The sequence below is a fragment of the Ursus americanus genome, chromosome 21, assembly GCF_024610735.1.
Source record: "Ursus americanus isolate L20-20 chromosome 21, mUrsAme1.1.p, whole genome shotgun sequence".
Taxonomy (NCBI): Eukaryota; Metazoa; Chordata; class Mammalia; order Carnivora; family Ursidae; genus Ursus; species Ursus americanus.
Window position 1 is genome coordinate 2534255 of NC_142147.1, and position 24460 is coordinate 2558714.

The window sequence follows — 24460 nt, forward strand, 5'->3', positions numbered from 1 at the left end:
AATTGTTTGTTGGTGTGTATTTCCTTTGCCCTTTCCTGCCCAGAATGTAAACTCTGCAAGGGCTTTTGTTTTATTGGCAGTGGGACTCCCAGAACCTAGCCCAGAGCCTGTGACATGGCAGGTGACTGATAAATCGTAGTTGAATGAAAGAATAACAAGGACAGTTCTGTGAGTTGCTGCCTCACACTATCATAGCAGAGATGAGGGGAATGATACTCACTAAAGCTGAGTAGCTTGCCCAAGGGTATCAGTATAGAAGAGAACTCCGAGTCAGGTGGTTAATACAAACCTCAGGCTCTTTGACCTCTAGAGTAAGTTGTGCCTTCATCTTTGCCCAAGAATTAACAAGACATAGATGCTTCAAGACTTTCAAACCTCTGTATATCTGGGTATATTTCTAAAGCAAAGGAAAAGTATCTCCACCCTCCAAAAGGAAGAAAAAAAAAAAAAACGTGTCTAAGAGTGGACAGCCACCCACGTCTGCTTCTCTGCTTGACGTAAAAACCTGAGCTGTGTTCTCCAAAAGACCTAATTAATGAGTTGACAAAGTAAGAACCATTTGCCCTGAACCAAGGCAGGGATAAAAGTTGATTGACAAGGCTCTAATTAAACCCCAATTTATAATCTAACAGCCTGAGATCTTTCAGGTCAGAAAGGACTTTGATCCTAGAAATTGTGCTAATCATAGTTCCCCACCCCCACCTCCTCCATCTCTGTCTGGCTTCCCTAACTTCTGGATGGGTGCTGGGGAGGCAGGGCTGCAGGCCTTGTTGAAAAGAAATTAGTTCCCTGCAGTGGCTGAATGAGCTGTCTTTAAAAATAACAACAGCCCAACATGGGGTCTTGAGATAGCAATCTGGCCATGGGCTCCCTCAGTGGGGACATCGTTTGCATAGTGATGCAGGCCAGATGGTTCTGAGACAAATTCCAGTATCTGTGATGATGGAGGAGCTGCCACTGCTTGGAGTGGGGGTGGGCTGGGAATGGGCTGATGGGGGGTGGGGTGCACTGCTCTTACCGACTCAGAGAATGAACCTCTCGAATGGTCTGTGGGGAGGGGATCCAAGTTAAAGCACTAGGAACAGACAATAGGTAGGAAAGGATGCAGTGAGGTTAGAGGAATGGGTGGTTCTCAGAAGGGTGTAGGTGTGGGTAATACCCCTGGGGTAGCCTCTCCCTGCTCAGCTAGAGAGGTCCAGATAAGTGGTTCCAGATTTGGTGATTTCAGAGACCAGGAGATTTTTCTTTTTTAATCAGGTGGCTTGACCTAGGCTTATCAACTTTCATTGTATCTATTACATACTTGAAAAACAGGGAAACAGATGAACAGAAATGACGAATCCCTACCATCTACCTCTGTAACCAATTAATTTATTTTGAAAAGAACATTTTAACACACACAAAAAAGTGGGAAGAACATCATCACAGATGAAAGATGGACGTCAAGAAAGGGCAGTAGACGATAGTGAACACATTCATTTCTAGCATTTATCCTTTGGTGAAAATTTGTTATAGACCCACCCAGCTCAAGGCCTGATGTCTGAGGGATGACTCTAAGTCCCTTTGGGCCAGGATAGTTAAGTTGAGGCAATTGTTAACTAATTAATGTCTACTAATTGGTTTTATTTTACTTTATTTTTTAAAGATTTGATTTATTTGACAGAGAGAAGGAGCACAGGCAGGGGGAGCAGCAGGCAGAGGAAGAAGCAGGCTCCCCGCTGAGCAGGGAGCCCGATGAGGGATCCCAGGACCCTGGGATCATGACCTGAGCTGAAGACAGTCGCGTAACCGAGCCACCCAGGCGCCCTCTACTAATTGGTTTTAGTGTCTCCTTTCATTCTTAAATGGGCTCCAGTTTAGAAAACCAATTATATGGTCACCCTGAGAATTGGCGGACCTCTAGTGCAGACAGTGATCAAGACTTTGATTTTACTCCGCGTCCCTGGGGACATATTCTTAATGCTCTTTCAAAATACTTTCATTCTGTATTTCGTTGAAGGAAGGCGAACCTGGTACGCTGAGCTTTAGTCTTTCTTCGCCATCTCTGTCTCTCTCTAACAGCTTTGTTGAGATATCACTGACATATAGAAAGTGTATATATTTGGGGCACCTGGGTGGCTCCGCCGGCTGAGCATCTCTGACTCTTGGTTTCGGCTTGGGTCATGATCTCAGGGTTGTGAGATCCAGCCCCCCTTCGGGCCCTGTGCTCAGCTCACAGTCTGCTTCATGTTCTCTCTCCTTCCCCCTCCACCCCCTCCTGGCTCACAGATGCGTGCTCTCTCTCTCTCTCTCTAAAATAAATAAATAAATAAAATCTTTAAAAAAGAAGATGAAGAAAATGTATATATATTTAAGGTGTATAACTTGATGTTTTGATATACACATACATGGTGAAATTTCTTCTTTCTCCCTTTTCTTACTCTGCATGATGGTCTGAAAGGTCTTTGTGTAGATGAGCAAGCAGTGGAAGAGAGATTAAGAAAAACATTCTGCATAAAATTCTGTCCCAATGTGTCATTTAGGTTAGAAAAGAGAGAAACTCAAACTCTCCCCTTGCCCGCTAGTGTGCCGGAAATTCACTGGCGACTCTGCAAAAGGGGACACAGCACAGACAGACGACAGGACGTGGTCCAAACGGGGTCTGCTGGTCTCTCCCTGGACTGTGTCTCAGTACTTACGTGTTGCGTGGTGCTTACAGAATCACCCCATGCAATGACGGAAGAGACCTCTCTCTCTAGCAGCACTTTCCACACCGTTCATACAGTGTGCGCCCCCATGGGCTAATGGAGACGGACAGGAATTTGAGGCAAAGGGGTGGGGTCAAGATGAAAGCCAAAATAGTCAATATGGAGCATGATCTTTATGTTCACAGAGTGAGAGAGGGTGTCACCTCTAAACGGACCACTAACCATCTTGTTAGCTACATCTAAGCGTCCCCAAACCTAGGTGAGGATGATGATGGCAGACGATAGTGACGGCAACGACCATGCTGGTGCTGCTGCTGGCAACAGCCCACACAGCCTCGTGAGGGCCGGTGGGGCGCCCCCCACCCCGGGCAGTGCTGGCTCCTTGCACCGGGCGAGTGAAGGCAGCAGACATGGGTGGGTGCCCATTCCCCACCAAGTAACCCACTTGACTCTGAAAACATTAGGTTTGATGGGGGCTTTCAAGATTCCATGGTCCAGACACTCACTGACAGATGAGAAAATACCACAAGGCCAGAGAAAGAAAGCTCCAGGTGTTCATACTCTTGCCCAAGGCTGTAGGTATTCAGCAATCTTCCTTAACCTATAGGGAGGGTGGTCATTGGGTTTGGCCAACCACATGAGTTCCCCAGTGATGTATTCTTCATCCTCCTCTGCCCCACTCTGCCCTGCACAGGGTGGGGACTCGGTATGCCTGGGTCAAGCTGAGCTAAGCCTGTCCTCTGCCGGAACATTACACGGGCCAGACCTTTTGCCTCAGGATCCCCGTGGTGGCCACTGGTGCTGGGTGGTTGATGGAGTCAGGCCCTCCTCAAGGGAAACATCTGGGCACACAGGCCTGAGCTCTCATTTCTGAGTGACCAGATTGTTGAACAAAAACAAATACCTGCTTTGTGCGTAGTTCTTTCCTTTTGGGGGGGTCAAGAAGAGTTGACGTTGGAGCCACAGTCAAAGACGTTGCCAAAACAATCTAGAAGCTCTCTGAAGGAAAGGGGAGCCAATTGCCAGCATTCAAAGCAGCAGCCAAGATTTAAGCAGCTTAGACACCCAACCGTCCTTGATTTAGAAACCTTTCAGGCTGACATTTAATATCGACTTGCCTGGTGGGCAGGTTTCTTGCAGTGTTTGGGGAAGGCTAAATGGGATTGGAACAGCGATGACCTCACCCGGAGCTCGGCGCCCCTCGGGTCTGGTGCCTTATTGAGCTCAGAGCAGCTCAGTCTGTGGAACTCCCAGGCTGGCCCCACATTCCCGGTGGGACTTGGAAAGCCCAGTGTTTATCCCTTAGGGCGGAAGGGGGTATTTTTTCTGGGGAGGGGCGCAGGCCCACCAAGGGAGATCTATGCCGACTACACAGCAATCACCGTTCTGCCCGTGGAGAAGTCAGATGCAGGGCTAGGCCAGCTGAAGGCAGACCTGGGGCCAGGGGGCGGAATTTCGTTCCACATATTGATGATTGCTGACAGCCGGTCGAAGAAAGGTCTGTCCACCACGGGAACTGTTCAGAGGGCTTAGAGGACCGCTTGGCTGGGGACACCTTTGAAGGCTTTCAAAGGCTGGGAAGGGCAAGGGTGGGCTAAATGAAGTCTGAGGTCTGACAGTCGGTCAAGCCACGAGAAAGAGGACATGGTTACCGACTTCTGTTTAAGGGCCTCTGGGATATAGTGACACCTCACCTAACTGCGGTTTCAAATGTTAAGCACTCTTAACTAGCTGAAAAACAACCAAGATTAGCAAGAAAATACAAAATGACTCGGAATTTTGAATGTTGCTACAGGGCTTGCGGTTACTGCGTAGGAAGGAGCACAGGCTCTCATCCGCGACCCAGTGACTCCTACTTTACGCATGATCCTAACAGACTCAGTGGATGGCCCAGCAGTAGCTAAGAGAGAAAAGTACATTTAGGAAATTGGGGGAGAATATAATTTTTAATACCAAAATTACAAAGTATAGAAAAGTAATCAGAAGTATGGCAAAGCGAGGCCAGTTAATGAGAGGACAACAATTGTCCTACTTTGGGAGAGCGTGAGGATGAGCCAGACTATGGGTCATCAGCAGGACGTTAAATTATGTTCAGTGGTCTCTGTTAAAAAAGAGTAATATACACTCTATTTTATAGAGATCTGTAATGGAAGATTGAGAGGTAGTTCACTAGGAATTTGCGATACATACGGCAGACGCATGATTAAGATCCACATGATAAAAGCGCATCTCTGTATCAAGATGAAAAATCGAAACAGCTGAAAGAGAAAAACGAGCCAAGGGCAGGACATAGATAAGCATTCCACAAACACAGCTTACAAATGGCCAATCTACATGTAAAATATGCCCACCACGATTAGTAATAAAATACAGGCACACGTTTGAAAAGGAAACTCAATTTTTTTGTCTGCCAGATTGTCCAAAATTGAAAAGAACCAAAATATTCCAAGTTAGTTGGGATGTTGGGACGGAGGTCCTCTTAAGCATGAATGGGATGCATTTTGGAAAAGCCCGTTAGGCACTTTTTATTAAATTATCATCTTATCCCTTATCAATTTTACCTAGAAATTCCACTCCCAGTAATTGTCTGCCCCCATAAAAAATGAATATGAAGACTTGTGTTCAAGGATTGTCATCAAACCTAGAATTATAAGACATTAGAAACAGCCCAAAGTCCACTGGACTATTCATGTGGTGGAATATTCATGTGGTGAAATATTATGAAAACATCTAAAAATGACATATCTTGGGGCGCCTGGGTGGCACAGCGGTTAAGCGTCTGCCTTCGGCTCAGGGCGTGATCCCGGCGTTATGGGATCAAGCCCCACATCAGGCTCCTCCACTATGAGCCTGCTTCTTCCTCTCCCACCCCCCTGCTTGTGTTCCCTCTCTCGCTGGCTGTCTCTATCTCTGTCAAATAAATAAATAAAATCTTTAAAAAAAAAAAAATAAAAATGACATATCTTTGTAAAATGTGGTAGACAAGATATTGTGAATAAGATAGTGTGGGTGAAATATATCATTAAGAAACGAAGTTGTAGAATTGTATATGAAATACCATCCTTTTGGTATAAAAATTATTATTTAAACCATATTTATACTGAACTCTGAAGCTATTCTCAATCCTTAGAGCTGATGTTCTCTCCAGAAATGGGGCCAGGAAAGGGGGTCTTTTACCTTGCTGTTGTTTTCAGCTTAGAAAATCAGTTGTTTTCTTTGGGCCAGGCACTCTGCTGGGTTCTTTAAAAGGTTTTCTAATTTCATCTTCGCCAACACCCTCTAAAGTTGAACCTCCTTACCAGAGGCTCAAAGTCATTGCGAAACCTGTCACCAGTTATTAAGTGGCTTGATCAGGATTCAAATCCAGATCTATGTGCCCTCAGAATTGAGGCTCTCAGCAATCCATCCATCCATCCATCCATCCATCCATCCATCCATCCAACCATCCACCCATCCATCCAACCATCCATCCATCCATCCATCCATCCATCCATCCATCCATCCATCTGTCCATCCATCTATTTATCCATCCACCCATCCATCCAATCATCCACCCATCCATCCAACCATCCATCCAACTATCCATCCATTGTCCATCCACCTATCCAACCATCTACATGTCCATCCACCCGTCCATTCTTCTGTTCATCCATCCAACCATCCATCCATCCATCCATCCATCCATCCATCCATCCAACCAACCATCCACCCATCCATCTAACCATCCATCCACCCATCCATGCATTGTCCATCCATCCACCCACCCATCCATGCATTGTCCATCCATCCATCCACCCATCCATCCATCTGTCCATCCATCTATTCATCCATCCACCCATCCATCCAACCATTGATCCAACTATCCATCCATTGTCCATCCACCTATCCAACCATCTACATGTCCGTCCATCCACCCGTCCATTCTTCTATTCATCCATCCATCCATCCACACATCTGTCCATCCATCCATCCATCCGTCCATCCATCTATTCATCCATCTATCCATTCAGCCAATACTTATGAGGGTCTTTTTTGAGCCAGAGTATACTACGCCCTTTTGTTTAAAGATGTGATTAAGGGTAGAAAGTTCGTATGATGGGATCACATGTAGAATGCACAGGAGTTGGTCCCTATTTGAATATTCACAGGGATAAAGGATGAATATTCTATTTTTCAAACCTCAGACATGGAATCCCCAAGCTGGAACTGTTGTGCCTTTGTGACATCCATTTCATAAAGGCCTAGGGTTTAAAACAATCAGGAAATGGAAGTCCAAACCAGAGGGCACGAGGGGGGCTTTGTGGTCAGTGAGAAGCCTAGGTGGGGTGGGGAAAGGTCAGCATGAAGGTCTGAAAGATGTTCGGGGAGGCAGGGAGATGCTAGGGGCCTTTGGGGGTTGTGGAGGACAGTGGAGGCCAGTTCAGGAGATGGGAAAGGACAGGACTGGGAGGGGGACAGAGAGGTAGGGTGTCAGGGGACCCAGGGCTCCACTGGTAGACCTGAGAGCAGAACTGTGCTCCCCACCAGGGCACTGCCCAGAGGCCTGGGACTTGGTCTTTGGCCCAGAGCTAACCCATGCTGCAGCTCGCTGAGCCACCCATCAGCTCTGTACCCCAGGTCAGGAGTGCCATTGTGGCCACCAGGCTCCCAGGGAGCTCTCGAGGAGGACCGGCGCACAAGCACCACCTCCAAGTGACTCTGACTGGAACTATCTAGTGAGAGGGTGGGGGTGTCTCCTTCCTTCCTGGGTTTGTTTGTTTGTTTTTTAATAAATATCTCCAGGGAATTCTAAGGTGCCTCCACATGGCGAAACAGTGTCCTAAATGCCTCTGAAATACAACTCTTCTTAAATATGATTACCCGTTCACCCATTTTGCAGTTCTAGGGGTGCAGGTTTCTTAGACGGGGTGCCATTGGGGAAACCCAGTGGGTGGGGGTGGGCTTCAGGAAGCGAGATGGTCATCCAGACACAGCTGCACACTTGGACGTGAACTTGGCTGAGTCTCTGCGCTCCCTGGGCCTGTGGTGCCTTCTCGGGAGGGTTTGTCTGAATCACTCACACCCAACACCGCGCCCGCCCTACTGTGGCTGCCCCCATAGCAGTGGGTGCTCGTAGAATGAATGAATGAATGAATGAATGAATGAATGAATGAACAAATATGAGGCCTGCTTCAAATAACCAATTTTAATCCTGAGAAGGCCACATCCCTGCCCCCTGTATGGCTGTAAGAATGCTAAATCCAGACTCCCTAGAAGGTCTCTAAGTCAGCGCCTCCCATTTCATGGGGCGATAGGGTTAGAGGGTGAGAACGTGCCGCTGCCGTATTTTCAAAACTTTATTTCATTTTCAAAAACCTCAGCATTTACAACCCTAAAACCACCCTTTCACCACGAGCTTGGAACATCACCAACCTGCCTGTTTAAACTCCTCTTTAACTTGCCGGTCAGAACTGCACAAAAACAGCAGGCATCTCGAAAAGGTCAGCCTTCCGGGCCAACTCACCCTTTTGCCATTTTGCAATTTTGCAAGATGGGACCTGGGGCCTGACCAAGTCACACACTGTCTGATTTGAGCTTTTTCCCACTAATTAAATTCAAACCATTAATCAGATGAGAGACTGTTTTCTTTTTGCCTTTGACCTCAAGTTGCTTTGCTCTTTGCATCTGTCACCCTGGAAATTTTACCCTTCTGGGAGAGGGCTTGCTTGAGCTTTTGAAGTTGGCAGAGAAACGATAAGGCAAAGAAGGCAAACAAGATTTGCTTTTATGCAAAGTGACCACGAGGCATGCCTCCAAAGCCAGCCGATACGGCCCGTTACCCTGCAGCCGAAGAGATGGGATAGTGCCGTTCTCGTTGCCTGTTTGCTTAACCACACAGTTTTCACAGGACGTGCCCAGGGATGGGTGTAATTTGTCTTTTAAAAGTATGTTGCTCTGCAGTTCACACCCCTAACTTGCTCACCGTGATTGGTTTGTGGACAGTTACTGTCCGGGGAAAAAAAAATCTTGGACAGAGTTCCGTAGCTGTTACTTACCCACTTTAAGATCGAACTCGGCAAGGTGAGCTGGAAATGACAGCTGAAAAATAGACACCGGCCACTTGCAGTGTGTCCTTCATCGTGCTAAAGGTGGCGCTGGCCTTAAGTAGAGGTGACCCTATGTGCCACCAAAAAGAAAAAAAATCTAGAACCACCGTCAGCCTCTGGGATTTGAACCCAGGGACTGGGGAGGGTTCAGGGCACCACCTCTGGCCTGACATTGTTGTGTAATGATCTAAGGTGTCTTGTTTCCAGAACGTCATGGTGATCAACCGCCCAGGGCTTATCGGATTAACATCTGAATGCCGAGGCTGGTCCCGTTCCTTGGGTTGGCTTCGTTTGCTCACGTGAACCATCTTCCAGGCTCTGACGCGCGTCCAGAAGTGGCTGGAGCCCAGTGGCGAACGTTCCCATCCCGGAGCCAAGGCAGCTACTCGGTAAGTGCAGTCTCTTACTCCGCGGTGCGCAGACTCTGCCGTCGTCCTGCACCTTCCAAATCCATGGGGGTTTCGGGTTCGAGCCTCTCTAGAGGGAGGTTCCATTAGCTTGTTAACCAGGCAACCGATGGTTCTCTCCTAACGAGAGCTTCACGCTGAGAACCCTGGACATTTCAAACGTGGAGCCCCCATCACAAATATTCCTGGAACCACATGCCATCAGAGGTGCTGAAATGTGGTCCCTGACCTTAAGGGGTCATCTCTAATTGACTTTGTTTTGGTCCCAAGTATCAAATGAGCAGACACAAAATGAGACATTTTGCTGGTGGGCTGAGGATTTCATGGAGTGCCTGAGCTCAAGGAGCCAGTGGTCTCTGCAGGAGTTTCATAAATGCACAGGTGCTGGGACCCCAGCCCAGAGGCTCCGACCCGCAGTCCGAGCATCACACCTGTATCAGCTATGCCAGGCCAACCAGAGGGAGAGCCTGTGTCGAGAAGCGTGCGACCTCCTAAACTTATCAAGACCACATTGTCTCAAACATGGCAGGCGATGAGTAAATACTCATGAGTGGATGAGGAAAGCCTCTGTGGGGAAAAGGGCCAGCACTGGGAATGCCCAGGTCTCTGGTGGCCAGGCCAGCTAGTTGTCAGGTTTGAACCCCAAGCACAGTCATGAACATACTTCTCACAAATCACAAAGACAGCCTCCCTCATGACCTCATATCCACTTGCATTTAGAGAGGGTCAAGAAGGGCCTCCTGGCATTTGCACCGACCAGGCAAAGGTGAGGGGTGGGCTGCTGTCTGGCCCAGCTGGAGGGCACACATCTGTATCTTGCCTGGTACCCTTTCATGGGAGAAGGGAGGCTGTGGTCAATGCATAGAGAGAAATCACCGTCATTTCCTGTGACTTTAGTGCGGGCGCCTTCAACCGCAACAGGCTTCTTTTGTTGGCCCACAATGCCTTAAAAAATGCGGCATTTCACGTACAAATGCAGCTCTCCTGTCGCTCTTGATAAATTCAGCAGATCTGGCCACACTGGGCCAGTGTTCCCATCTGGAAATGAGGGTCTGGAGCCCAGCCATAACTGTCACTTTGGGTAAGGTTTGGGCTGACAGTTTGCCACAGTCCCCACCACCCCTTATTGTCTGCCCCCAACCCACTTCACGTGTCCACAGCGTCTGCTTCCTGGAGGCAGTGGGTCTGCAGTGCTTCAGATTTCAGGGAAAATGTGTCCCTGTGACATAGTCACAAATAATGTTGAGTAAAGTCATCCGCAGTTGAAATTCCTTGCAGAGAGACTGGATCAGGTCACTGATGGGGGAAGCCGATAGCCAGTCACAGGTTAACGAGCCTTTTGCTCTGGGGAGGATATATAAATATACCCCAGAGGGGATCTGAACTTTCCCCCACCTATCTGATCCGTCTCTAATTGTTACCAATTGGTATACCCTTACGCCCATGCTTTCTTTGTAACAGAGACGTTGTTCTCATTCTGTGGCTCAGAGTGACCCTGAGTTCCAGCTGCCCATCCACAGAGGTCACTGATTTCCTGGGACAAGAATTGTTAGGGTTTTGGTGCTTAAAACGTGCTCTTTTCTTTCTTCCCTCAACTGGCTCCGTTCATCTTCAGTCACCGAGTGCACTGACATCCTTAAAATCTGCTCTTGCTGGAGTCGTGTCACTAAGCAGTTACGAGAATGTCACCAGTCATGAGACACGCTGTTTTATTTTGTTTGTGCGTTTCTAAAAGATGACACGTTAGCAGATGCTTGTGGCTACTGGGTTTGTCTTCGTTGGCCTTTCAACCTACGTGGTAGATTGTTGTCTGTAGAAATTGTGAGCTGCTGATTGCTTTAAATCCCATGCCATGCCCTCCGACCTCTGACACGGCGAGTGTGTCGTGGGTAAGGATGAGTTCACCGCCGCCCTCCCTGGGACTGTCCTGGAGTCTGAGCTGGAGCGAGCACGGCTGCTCCCAGAGATCGTGGCCCGGGTTGGAGCAGGTGCTGGACGGTGAACCCCTTATTGCTCACCTGGCCCTGATCTGCTCGGGCAAAGCTTGGCCACTTCAACAATGAGCAACACCGGGCGATGGTAGAGAGTGAGTCACCTTCCTCCTAGAGCTCACTCCTCCCTGGTCCCTTTCAGCAGACACGGGGGACGAGGATGAGTGGGTGCCGGGGGCTGGGGTGGCTGCTGCAGGGCGCAGGCACCTCTTGGGCATGAAAATGGGACAGAGCGGAGGTGGTGGCTGCACTTCCTGGATGGGCTTGGTGCCACCGAATGGCGCAGCTTTAATTGGCCGAAAAGGTAAATGTTACGGCGTGTGTGTGGTACCACAATAGCGAAAAGGGCAATGGGAAGGAAGAGGAGATATGCAATGAGAAATTTTTAAAATGAAAAATGAGAGGATCATATGGTTCTTGTCCTTTCCTTTATTAATGTGGTGTTTCACACTGATTGATTTGCGGATGTCGAACCAGCCCTGCAGCCCAGGAATAAATCCCACTCGGTCGTGGTGAATAATAACCCTTTAATGGACCGTTGGATCCTATCGGCTGGTATCTTGGTGAAAATGTTGGCATCCATGTTCATCAGGGATATGGGTCTGTAATTCTCCTTTTTGGTGGGGTCTTTGTCTGGTTTTGGGATCGAGGTAATGTTAGCTTCATAGAATGAGTTTGGAAGTTTTCCTTCCATTTCTATTTTTTGAAACAGCTTCCGAAGAATAGGTATTAATTCTTCTTTAAGTGTTTGGTCGCATTCCCCTGGGAGCCATCCGGCCCTGGACTCTCGTTTGTTGGGGGATGTTTGATGACAGATTCAACTTCTCTGCTGGTGATGGGTCTGTCAGGTTTTCTGTTTCTTCCTGTTTCAGTTTTGGTAGTTCATATGTCTCCAGGAAGGCATCCATGTCTTCCAGATTGCCTAATTTGTTGGCATATGAATCACTAAATTTTACCCCTGAAACTAATAATATACTATATGTATATTAATTGATTTTTTTAAAAGTTAAAAAAATGAAATGAAATGAAAAATGACCATGACTACCCCAGAGAGACAGGAGAAAGCCTTGTGTTCATGGAACAAAATTGTGGTCTTTCACCTTCCTCGCGGGGGATAATTGTATGTGCTTGAGTGTTACAGTCACACACTGACACAGTTACACGCTGTCACACCCACAGCTGTGCATACACACACTCACTCCCACACGCACATGCCTGTCTCTCACACACGCAGGCTTGCTCACACCCCCTCACACCCTGGTGCCCTTCGAACACACATCTTGTAACCACTGCCACCAGCTTATCACCGTGCTGCAGACATTGTGCCGTGACCTGGGCCCATCAGTTTCCTCACCTGCAGATGGAGACCAAGGTCCCCCTGAACATTCAAAGAAAAGTGACCTGGGGTTTTGGTTTGTGAGCAGGACAAACTGGGTGTCTTGAAACCACACTTACTGTCTCGCTGCTCCGAAGTCTGGAATTGAGGTGTTGGCAGGGCCGTGTTCCGGCTGAAACCCGCAGGGCCGTCCTTCCTTGCTCTTTGTGTCTCTGTCCTCCCCAGCGGTCCCTCTCTAAGGACCCCAGTCATATTTGATTAGGGGTCCACCTTACACCAGTGTGACCTCATCCTAACTAATGACACCTGTAATGACTCTATTTCCAAGTGAGCCTGCGTTCTGAGGGACCCCGTCAGCCCCCAGAGCCCCGAGTCCCGCCCTGCCCCAGCGCCTCTGAGAACCTCTTGATTCCTTCTGGAAACCCACAACTGTTTCTCCTGAGTGTCTGTGACTCTGAAGGGACCTCTCCAAAGCCCTGGCTTTCACGGTTTAAAGGAAGCGAACATTGCAGCCATGGTTTTAATTAAGGGTTGATGGGCCATGTCATGACATCATCAATAAAATGAGCATAATAAAAAGAAATAATTTGATAGGAGGCGTGGGAGGGCAGCCCAGGCTTTGCCACGAACCTGCGTTATGTAGCAAGAAAAGGCCATTTTAGAGGGAGCTGGTGAACTTCGGGCCGCCCAGCGTGTCCCTTGTTTGCTAAGAAGTCCCCCCAGGCTCTTGGACTTTCTGCAGCCCCGCCAGCCCGGAGGCTGCCTGTGCATGTGGGGTTTGCAGTGCCGCTTACTGGGTGACCTGAGCGGGTTGGTTCCAAACGCTGCGTCTGAGTCAAGTTATCTGTGGAGCTCACGCGCTGGAGACGCAGTGCTCTTGCAGTGGGGGCCGTGGCATGACAGTGTCTTCCCGGAGCCGTGTGTCACTGTGTGGCCTGCCCGCGAAACTGGCCCGAGACTACAGGCAGCCAGAGGGGGGTTCCAGGGTTTACAATTAAGCTTGGCCTTAAATACGAGCTCAGGGTGTCCTTGGCTGGATTTATCCATGGCTGTCATTTCCTAAAAGTGCACGAAGGAACCAAAGTCTCCGTACAAACTAGTGATGAACAAAAGAAGCAAATCATAAGCCACAGATGTGCTAAGACTGTGCTTTCGTGCAGTTCAAGAGCAGGCAGGACCTCCTTATCGTTCATGGCCACACACACAGGTGCCAAGTGCAGAGGAGAGCAGGCCACGGTCGGCTCCCGGGCAAGGACACCGTGTTGGGGGGGGAGCTGGGGCTGGGGCCTTAGGGCGCTGCCATGTCTGATGATCCCAGAGCTCACTCTGCGACCACCTGGACCGCTGCTAAGAACATCCTCACCTGGGGTTCCTGAGGGAACTGGCTGTGATGACCAGCTCCACAGCTTTCCAGCAGAGCAGGCCTCGTGGCTTTCCCCAGTCTGTTCTCTCATCTGTAAATGGAAACGATGGGCTCACTGGACGAGGGTGTCGAAAACTCCACGTGCAGCCTGGTGGTGTGACCCTGGCATGGGCAGATGTCTGGAGGGTACTTCCGAGCATTGCAACGGTGCTTTGGAAGACATAGACGTTCTCTTAAACCTGCACGGATTCCCGGCCATGTGGCAGGTGTTAGATGCCTTCAAGGAAGGGCTTAAGCCAGGACAGAGGGAAACGGACACAGAGACAGACAGACAGAGGAAGAGACAGAGATGGAGGGAGACAGAGACAGAGGGAGAGAGCGTCCCACCTACCCATGGATGACACCCCTGGGGCCGTGCCCATGGAGTTCCAGCTCCTGAGAGCACTTCCTGTCCACCCGCCCCATGAACCACAGACTTGCCTAGCCTGTCTTCACAATTATGTGGGCCAATTCCCAATTCCTTGCAATAAATCCCCTTAAAAATCCATGTATTTACACTGGTTCCCCCACTTATTAAGCAGATTAATTGGATCGTCTTAGGTCCATCATTCTGCCTCTTGGGCTGGAAAGAACCCTTAACAGATAATTAAAGAAGAAATAGTATGAAATTCTCAGCCCTTGGCCGTTTCCATTAACAAGTTCCCCATAAATGTTAGGCATTATCTTCATTACATTTTCAGCACAATACTTTTGAAGAATGCTAGGATTCTCACAGGAAGAGGTGGCGGAGCTCCAGAAAGAGGGCAGCACCCCCTGCCCCCCCCCACACACACGCCGGGGAGGGACAAGAGTGCTCCTGGGCAACCACAGCTGGGGCCAGAGAACAGGTCACAGGGGGCTGGTGCTTCCTCCTGGGTCTCTCGGGACGCTCAGCCGTGGGAGGCTCCCTCCCTCCCCGTGGGAGGGGAATCCAAATGCCATGCAGCGAAAACTCCCAGCCTCACAGAGGGGCTGCGTGCGGGCTCCAGGGCATCGTCCTGCCAGTGTCTGTGTGACACCCTGTGTGTGTGACATCTTGGACGCCCATTCAACACGTGAGGACATTTGACAGCACCCAGAGAAGAGCCCCAAGCCAGAACAACCCAGCTGAGCCCTTCCTGAATTCCTGACCCACGAGACCCGGTCCCCACCGCACATGCCGTCCCCACCGGTGGAGCGGATGCTGGCCAGAGTGCAGGGAGGACGGCCTGAGCAACGAGTAAGAGTGCGGGGTTGACATCCAGGCTCCACTGCTCCCTGCTGGAGGACCCGAGGCACGTTATTTTACCTCATCTGTTTAGTTTCCTAATCTGTAAAATGGGATCGTGACCATGGACGTGTCTGCGGGGACTGCCCTGAGGGGGGAATGCAGAAATGCAGACTGAGCCCTAAGCCGCTGGGAGCCTCTCACAATCTGTGGACCCAGGACAGACACAGGGGCCGGTGATGTGGCAGGAAAGTCTGAAGCTGTCTTCTTGGCTTTGCATACAAGGGAGGGCCCTCGGCCAGCCTGGTCAGGGACAGGCAGAGCAGTGACTCAGAGCGCCCTTTTCCTCAGCCTGGCTTGGCAAGGGAAAGTGTGATGCCATCGTCATCCTGTGGAGTCTGCTGCTTCCAGAGCCGGGCTTCCCCATTTCTGTCCGGGGGTGGAGAAGGTGACCAGCATGGAAGGAAGCAGGATTCAGTCGGGGGCAGCGGGGTTGGCGAGGAGGCAGAGCTGTGGCTGACGTGCCCGCTTCTCCGGGGCTTTAGGAACGGAGACTCAGACAGAAACATGCTGTCTTGACATCCCATGCGAACCCACTCCCTGGACCGGCTCGCAAGGTCTTGCTGCCGGAGAAGTCCCCTCGTCCCCTGAAAGTCTTTCCTCATCTGGCAAGTGAGGACATAGATGAACCCCTTCAGCCCAAGCCTGCTGCTCCTGAGACATCCGTGGGGACGGGGAACACCGCAGACACCCCGGCCCGACCCACCTACGCAGATAACACTCAGGAGTCCTGGCCCGAGCGCGTCGCCTCACGAGCACCCACGGTTACTAGCTGGCAGCGTGGTGTTATAAATCCCGAAATACCGTCCTCATGCCTGAAATCCACTCTTACTTTGGCCGTTGGAGTCTTGAAGCCTCCATCCAGGATAAAGAGCTCTGTGGTGGAGTCGGGGCCGCCATCTCTCTGACGTAATCCAGACTGGGGGCTGATACTTGCAGTGTCTGTGGCACACCAGGCTCCTTTTGTGTGCTTTACGTTCACCAGATCCCCCCTTCCACAGCTGGGGAAACCGAGGTACAGGGCAGTCGGGGAGTCTGCTCATGGGCACGGCTGGGCTGGAACCTCAGCCTCTGATGGCAGAATCTGGGCTGTGGACAATGATGCTGTCACCCTGGTTTGGCTTCGCAGGTCCAGTGTGGTTGCCATGGTAGCCAGCAGCCACATGTGGCCATTTCAACCTAAATAAATTACAGTCAAAACAATTAAAATTCATTCCCCAGTTGCACTAGGTAGTTTAGGCCCAGCGGCCAGGGGTGGCTTCCCTGAGGTGGTGACATGGGAGTGATGACCTCATGGTGAGAACAGCCACTTCTGTGAATCACACCGGAAGAGCAGTGGGCGACCGGGCCAGCATTTTTGGAAACCCCCAGCTGGAAAGGGGCTGGGGGTGGAGGAGCAGCAAAAAGGCCCCAGGGCCTGGCAGGGGTGGGGGGTTAGCATGAGGCCGTGCAGGTGGACGGGACCAGACTCTGGACAGGGGGCATGGGGGCCGCAGGGAGGAAATGCGCATTTATCCCAGGTGCAAAGTCATGATGTGTTACGCTGCTAGCGGTGGGTGCGTGGGAGACTGCGCTCCCTCCTCCTCTCCCCCGTCCAAGTGGGGCCCCAGGTAAGTGCTCCAGACAAACACACAGTCAAAAATGCTGCGGCCTCGTCTGTCCGCTTCTCCTCTGGGACGTGGGGAGGTACCGTGGGGTCTGAGTCCTGCATAGGTCTTGGTCCTGGGAGCTGGGTGCAGGTTCCAGAGCAGACTATGAAAGGGACGTGGGCAGAGGTGTCTGTTTAAGATGAGCAGGACAGCCCCAGGAACGTGGTCGATGCGGACAGCCAGGGTGCCGGAGACACTGGTGGGGCTCCCTGCGCCCCGCACACCCGAGCACGTTTGCTCGCATCTGTGCGGGCCCACCTTGCAAGGACTGGCAGGGGGACAGCTGCGTTTGTCTCCTCGAAGTTGGAAACTGGGGACTGGGGGGTGGGGGGGTGACTTGTCACTGAAAACTCTTTTGTGCCTCGTACGCTTGTTCTGGGTGCGTTCAAAACACAGATGAGTGGAAACCAAGTAGTTTTTGGTAGAGGCTGGTAAACGTCTCGCAGGAGGTCCCCTTCCGTGAGAATATGGCATTTCAGGGGGATGCACCGTTTTGTAGTGAAATGATGTAATCTTAGAGATTCCTGAACCTAAAAAAGAATGTTCAAGATTGGGCCCAACCCCCCAGCACAGGCGAACACACGCAGACCCGAAAAGTTAGGAGGCGCCCACGGCCACACAGCTGGCTCAGGGCATGCGTGGGATTAACATCCAGCCTCCTGCTCCCAGGAGGTGCTCTGTTAGGCCGGATTCTCCCCCTGGAACTCCCCATTTCTGCGCTTTTATAATCCTGGGGTGCAAGAGAAAAGATTGCCCATGTGATGGCTTCTAGGTTTTCCAAAAGAAAATCGGAGCTTTATAATCCAGCTGGGGTCTGTGGGTGGGGTTGGCGCACAGGAAGCCTGAGGACTCCGTGTGCTGACGGGTGAGGTGGTGTCATCTGGGGACTGGGGGCGAAGAGACTTTCCGGCAAACCCCAGACATAGCCAGATATGGCGGATTTCATGCAAAATAACGGGCTTGGATCCGATGTGTGTCTGATTTAGTGTAAGTGTGTATAGTGAATGCAGCGAGTTAAAACTACTTTCATAATTTCTTCTTATCGCACCTTGCCTGTATAGCAGTTACCTTGCATCGAGACCCTTCCTGAGCACCTCACCAGCGTGAATCTGTGTAACAGGAGCGCTCTCCTGGGATCGCTTCAAGTGTGACTCTTGGAGTCATGGGTGTAAGTCCCTGTTCTACTGTTCTTACCAGCTGTGTGCCCGAGGTCAAGGTACCTGACTCTGGGTGTCAGCCTACCCGTCTGCACAATGGGTGTAACACCAGCTCTCACAGGCCTGCAAGAAAGGAGGCTGTGTCTCAGTTTGAACCCTATGCAACTGCTGACATTTGACCTATTCGTACTTGCAAAACAGGCAGTTTCATATGGTTCAAATATATAAAGAGCTTAGCCCAATGCCAGCCCTTGGAAAGCACTCAATAAATAATAGCTTTTTTTTTCAACTTTTTTTTCAAATTCTTTAGCCAGAGAGGAGCTTAAACTTCAAGAACCCTTCCTACCCAAAAGATTCTGTGTTTCTCCATTCATCATCCTAAGTCCTTTGACTGGCTCCCTTGCCCAAAATTACTCTTCAGCAGGACTCCCTTAAATAACTAAAAGGCTTTCACTGGGCTCCAGCCTTTGCAAAGAGAGAAAATCTCGATGATGATTCTTTGTCTCCATAAACTCTTATTTCCAGGAGATTCAGCATCAGTACAACACGGTTGCCCAATGCAGGCATCTTGAGGTCAGTTTAAGGGATGAGTCCCGGAGCAGAGAGGTCCCAAGGCGGGCTCCTGGCGATGCGAATTCCTCAACCATATGTGGCCCTTGCAAGGTGGGGGGCCCATCACCGCCCCTGCCAAATGCACGGCTCCTGAGCCAGCGAACCACAGGAGCTGAGGGTCACATGGGCTGATGGTATCAGAACACACCCTCACGCAGAGAGACGTCCTTTCTAGTCCCTTTCCTACCAAAACACCATAGCAACCAACATGGAAATGCCATTGTGCTTCCGGGGCCCAGCCCCTCGGATGTCAGCACCTTTCTCCAGGAAGGAGGACAGATGTGTGTGCTGAGTGCTAACCCCTCCCCGCATGGAGAGATGACCCGCATGCCCAGGTCCCAGCGTTCACTTCACGGAAAGGTTGGCCAAGAGCACTGCCAGGTGGGGCTCTGGAGGGAGCAAAAAGGGTGGCCACAGGAGCCCAATTACTGCCGATCAGAAAGGAAACCAGACGCCTCTGTCCCTGCGGAGAGCACACAGTCCGCCATGCCAAAAATGCACAGCTCCATTATCAGTGCCGGCCATGTTTTCACCTGTTTAGAGTGACGGCGCGGGTACAAATCATCGCTGCGGAGTTATTTACATATCTCTGCAGTGCATGGCCTGTGTTGAGGATGGCGTGAAGAAGGGTTATGGGTGGAATCCCCTAGGGGCTCGTATTTAGTGGGTGGAAACCCTGGGCGACTGGTGCGCTCACTGAGGGAGTGACCTGGTCAATGCGTGTCAGTCACACAGGCGGGAATATCTGCACACTCAGCCACCACCACCCACCCTGCCACCCCCTGCTGGCCCCAGGGTTACAGGTCCTCTGCCACAGGGTGCCTCCACCACATACCGATCCATAGATACCTTGTCAATAAGCATTATTGGGAAAGTTACCCAGAAAACAGGTGCTCGATTACGTCACGAAGATGCAGCCTCAAACACACACTCAACAGGTTGTGGGCAACAGGTTGTTTCCCTTTGGAAATCAGGATGTCCTGCACAGCGTTCCCCTCGTGCATGATCACCGTAACTGTAGAGAAGGGGGAAAGAAACCTGGGTCAAGGCTCCTTGGAGCGCCGATTCGAAGGCCGGGCAGGGAAAACTACAAGAAGAGCCCGGAGTATCTTGTGGTGCCAGAAAGCGAGAAAGTGTTTTTGAAGAAAAGAATGGGCCATGTCAAAAGGGCACAAGAGTTAATTCAAAAGATCTCCCAGTGGCCAACCTGGGACAATCAGAACAACAAAATAAGTAATGCGGGTGTGAGGCTATTACCCAAATAATAAAATAAATACCCACGAGCCCACACTGATATAAATAGATGTCTCGATAACTAAATAAATACGTGGGGAAGATTTCCAAATACTAACTGTGCAAGGAGTGAGGGCAAGGAGAGTCACCATTAGCGAGAGTCACCGTGGCCAGGCCCAGCGACAAATGCGGAAGTTAGCGGGTGGAGCTCTGAAGAAGCAGAATGGGGGCAGAGCCTCAGGAGTTCCCCCCTAAAAGGTCTCCTGGTTGTGGTGCGTGGTGACATATGCCCACACGTTCTTCCCGCCTGCGCCCTGCGGGGGGTGGTGAAGTGGGCTGGACGCAGTGAGTCCCTCTGACCAGAAAGGGTACAGGAGGGGGAAATGGGGACCTTCCTGTGGAGGAAGCTGGCAGACCCCACCCTACGTGACCTGGGCCACCGTCGTCCGAGACAGCACGCAGCCCCTGGTAGGATGGGACAAGAAGCACACATCACTTCCGTCGTGTTCTTCCCCAAGTCCATAACCTCCTTTGACCATGAGCAAACACTAGACAAACCCAATTTGAAGGACATTCTGCAAAACCCCCGACCAGGACTCTTCAGAGTATCATGGGTCATGAAGAAAAAGGAAGTCCAAGAAACCGTCCCGAACGGGGAGCCTACGGTGACATGACGCTGAGTGTGGTGTGGTGCCCTGGCTGGGGTCCTGGAGCCAAAGAAGGACCTGGCGGGAAACTGGGAAACCGCGCGGAGTCCGTCTCTTGGGCACTGCTGTCGCAGCTGGTGCTTTCTCACAGCTGAGGGACGTCCCTGGGTCGGGGGTGGTGTCATCACTAGCGGGCGAGGCGTATTCGGAAATTCTCTGTACTCTCCTTGCAACTCTTTGAAAATCTAACATTACTTCCAAGTAGGAGGTATTAAAAATGCTCCTAGTTCCTTGGTTTTCTTCCCCTCCCAGTGACTGACTGTGCTAAGATGGGGTCCATTACTTTAATAGAAGAGGGCAAAGGTGAACCAGACCCCTTGTTGGCTGCTGGTGGGGAATATCACTGGAGCGACCACGTTGGGAAACAGCTTGGACAACAGATCTGCTAACCCCAAGTACACAGCTTCCCCTGAGGCACTAATCCCACCTCCGCGTGCGTACCCATCAGAGCTGCCTGTGCACGTGTGCATGTGTGTAAATGTGTGTGTGTGCGGGCCCAAAGTCACACACAGAATGTCCGTAGCAAATTCATTCATCATAGCCCCAAACTGGGAACAGCCCCAATGTCCGTCTCCATGAGTGGGGGAAGGGTGGCATACTTGCACCTGGAGCAGCATGCAGCCCCCGCTCCCAGAGCGACGTCTGGGGACCTCCAGGGTCCCTGAGCCCCTTTCAGGGGATCTGAGCGGTCAAAGCAATTTTTGTAGTATCACCAAAATGCCATTTGCTTTTCCACTCTCATCACATGAGCGTCTGGAGGAGAATTCCAGAAGCTATGCGACATGACATCCCCGCAGACCGAATGAAGGAGCAGATGTGAGCCCTCAGCTCTCCTCTGTTCAGTGAGACACAAAGAGATTTGTGAGAAGGTAAAACAATGCCATGCCACTCATTTTTGAACACGTAGTTATTTTTTATTTAAAACATATCATTCATAACACGATCAAAGGTATTATTATTCCAAATGAACCAATAACTATGTTTCTAGATTTCTCAGTTTTATATTTCAGTAAATACTCATAGAACAAAACAGAATATATGAAGAAGAGCTTCTTGGAGTTCTCGATAGTATTTGGGGAAGCAGGGGTGCTGAGAATCGCTGTGGCTCCGTGACCCCATCTGAGCCACGACACAGGCCGGGCAGGTCTCCCGGACCGAAGCCAGGGGGAGGAGGAGGCTGGGGCGAGCAGCGTGCATCGTCGGAGCTGGGTCCGGGTCCTGATGGCTCGTCCGCAGCCAGAACGGCCTCCCTCCTCCGTGGGGGCAGCGGCTGGAGGGGGTGCAGGGCAGCTTCTGCAGTCTGGCCGCGTCTGGTTCTCGAGATGGGTGGTGGTGACACCGGCGTGTCCACTTTGCAAAATCTTCGAGCTTAGGGTCTCTGCACTTCACCCTGTGTCTGTTATCCTTCCATCGAAAGTTCCCCGTAACGGGGACAGGATGCTCTTGTCTGAGTTAAGGTAACTGCACCGTTGGACAGTTAGCCCCACGGTCAGGGTTTTGAACCAGCTGGCCCTGAGTTCAAACTCTGGCTTTTTCACTTACTAATCTTCGCTCTCTTGCCTGTGAACTAGAAGGGTGCCCACCTGCCAGTATTTGGGGGGGCGGAGTAGATGCAGTTGTGTCCATACCCCACTCAGCACAGGCCTGGCCCAGTTTGTGTGACTGAAATGCTGCGACTATTATTGATAGCTTCTGTGGGTTTTAATTTCCACCCCTGGTCCCTGCAACATGGGTGGTTTTGCCAGCACACCCCTGGTCCAAACAACATGTCCTCATGTTTCCTGCACGAGCCCTGGCTTGTCCTAGGCTTGTGCACGAATGTGTGTGCTTGACGCTTTCAGCGAGGCCGGGCGCCCGGCGCTTATCGTCGCCATCAGGCTGCACAGCGGAGGAAGCTGAGACAGACCCGCTAAGTCACCACCCAAGGCCCTTCGCTGGTGAGTGGTCCCATGGGTGCCGACCACAAGAATGAAATCCTGGCCTCCCACCCGCCACACCCTCTGCTCCTTCCTCTCCATCATGAGTAAGCGCCTTGCCTGTGAATGCCTCCTGAAGATGGGGTCCCCCAGCCCACCGTGTCCCCTCACCAGATCGTGCCCGCCCCTGGCGTCAGGGTGTCAGGACTCCCGGGAACAGACTGTGCCTGACTCCACGACCTGTAGGTAATAACTTGGCCTGGTCCTCTGGACGAGCGTGCCCCTCACCTGTTCTCACTGAGTTGGGGAAACGTGCTCCTGGATCTTCTCTCTCCCCTACCAAAAAATGCCCCAAACCCTTCGTGGGCCCCGTGCCCCCTCTCAGGATGCAGCTCTGAGGCACCTCTTCATGCCGGGAGGGTTAAAACAGCTCATGAGCACACAACAGTCACCCCCTCTCTGCCGGGGGGCATGGGGGCACTTCTCACAAGCCAGGGGCCATATGTCAAATAGCAATTAATTGACGACAAATAGTAATTAATGGGCCACATTCCTACTTGGGCGAAGTGCATAATTCCGTGCTTCTCAGGCCGGGGATGGGCCACGTTCTTGTTTTCTTTTAATCTGGTTTGAAAGACAGCGCTCTCCCAGGCGGCAGGGCCGGCGCTCAGTCCCCGGTGAGTTCATCGGTGTGGCATGTGAGGCCTCAGTGCTCAGGGAGCTGGAACGCCCACGTCACCGCCCCTCGGGGCCTCGGGGGCGTGGGTGAGGCGCCTAATTAGTCGTGGTCCCCATGTATTAAAAATCATAAATATTCTTCTTGGAGGCAGGGGAGGAGTTGGAGAAGGAAGGAGGCAGCTGCCTGCCAATATGTGTGTGTGTGCATGTGCCTGTGAGTGCCCGAGTGTGCGTGTGTGTGCATGCGTGTGCGTGTGCACACATGTGTGTATGTTTGCATGTGTATGTGTGCGCGTGTACCTGTGAGTGCGAGTGTGCATGTGCACACACATGTGTTTGCACGTGCATGTGTGTGCATGTGAGTGCCCGAGTGTGCGTGTGAGTATGCGTGTGCGTGTGTGTGCACACATGTGTGTATGTTTGCATGTGTATGTGTGCGCGTGTGCCTGTGAGTGCCTGAGTGTGCATGTGCACACACATGTGTTTGCACGTGCATGTGTGTGCATGTGAGTGCCCGAGTGTGCGTGTGTGCATGTGTGTGCGTGCGTGTGCACACATGTGTGTATGTTTGCATGTGTATGTGTGCGCGTGTGCCTGTGAGTGCCTGAGTGTGCATGTGCACACACATGTGTGTGCATGTGAGTGCCCGCGTGTGCGTGCCTGTGCGTGCCCGAGTGTGTGCGTGCGTGTGCGTGTGCACACACGTGTGTATGTTTGCATGTGTATGTGTGCACGTGTGCCTGTGAGTGCCCGAGTGTGCGTGCGTGTGTGCTCGCACATGTGTGTATATGTGGGATTGATTTTCAGCAAGTACAATTGAGTGGGCAAACCCCACTTGCAAGCAGAGGTATGGTTGTGGTCCACGTTTGAGAGCATGCCCCATGCCTCAAAAAAGGGAGGCCTTGCCCTTTGCCTTCCCAGGGAGAGGAGTGTCGTAAAAACCACAGTGCAGGGGGCCTGGGTGGCGCAGTCAGCTGAGCGTCCAACCTTTGATTTTGGCTCAGGTCGTGATCTCAGGGTTCTGAGATCGAGCCCCGGGTCGGGCTGTGTGCTCAGCGGGGCGTCCACTGGGGAGTCTCCCTCTCCCTCTGCCCCTCCCCCGCCCTCTAAAATAGATAAATAAATCTTAAAAAAACACACCGTGCATCATCATATCCACATGAGCCAAGAGGTGGGAGGTTCCTACTAGACTCTCAACCCTGTGCTGGATGCTGGAAATAAGGAGGAAGCACACACCAAGAGGCTCACAGTCTACGTGGGGAGACTGTCCGGAAAACGGACCATGATAATAGAAACAACAGCAGCAACCGCCTGTCATGGCCAACAGCGCGT

The 24460-nt window shown here is 51.3% G+C and overlaps 1 protein-coding gene across 2 annotated transcripts in view; it reads left to right on the forward strand.

Moving 5' to 3' along the window:
* The window catches only part of C21H16orf95 (chromosome 21 C16orf95 homolog), a 520833-nt gene that overhangs the window by 385558 nt on the left and 110815 nt on the right, over positions 1–24460 (forward strand). For both annotated transcript variants that reach the window (XR_015727990.1, XR_015727991.1), the window contains exon 13: positions 8981–9162. The gene's annotated coding sequence lies outside the window, so the exon portion shown is untranslated. The remainder of the gene's footprint in view (positions 1–8980; positions 9163–24460) is intronic.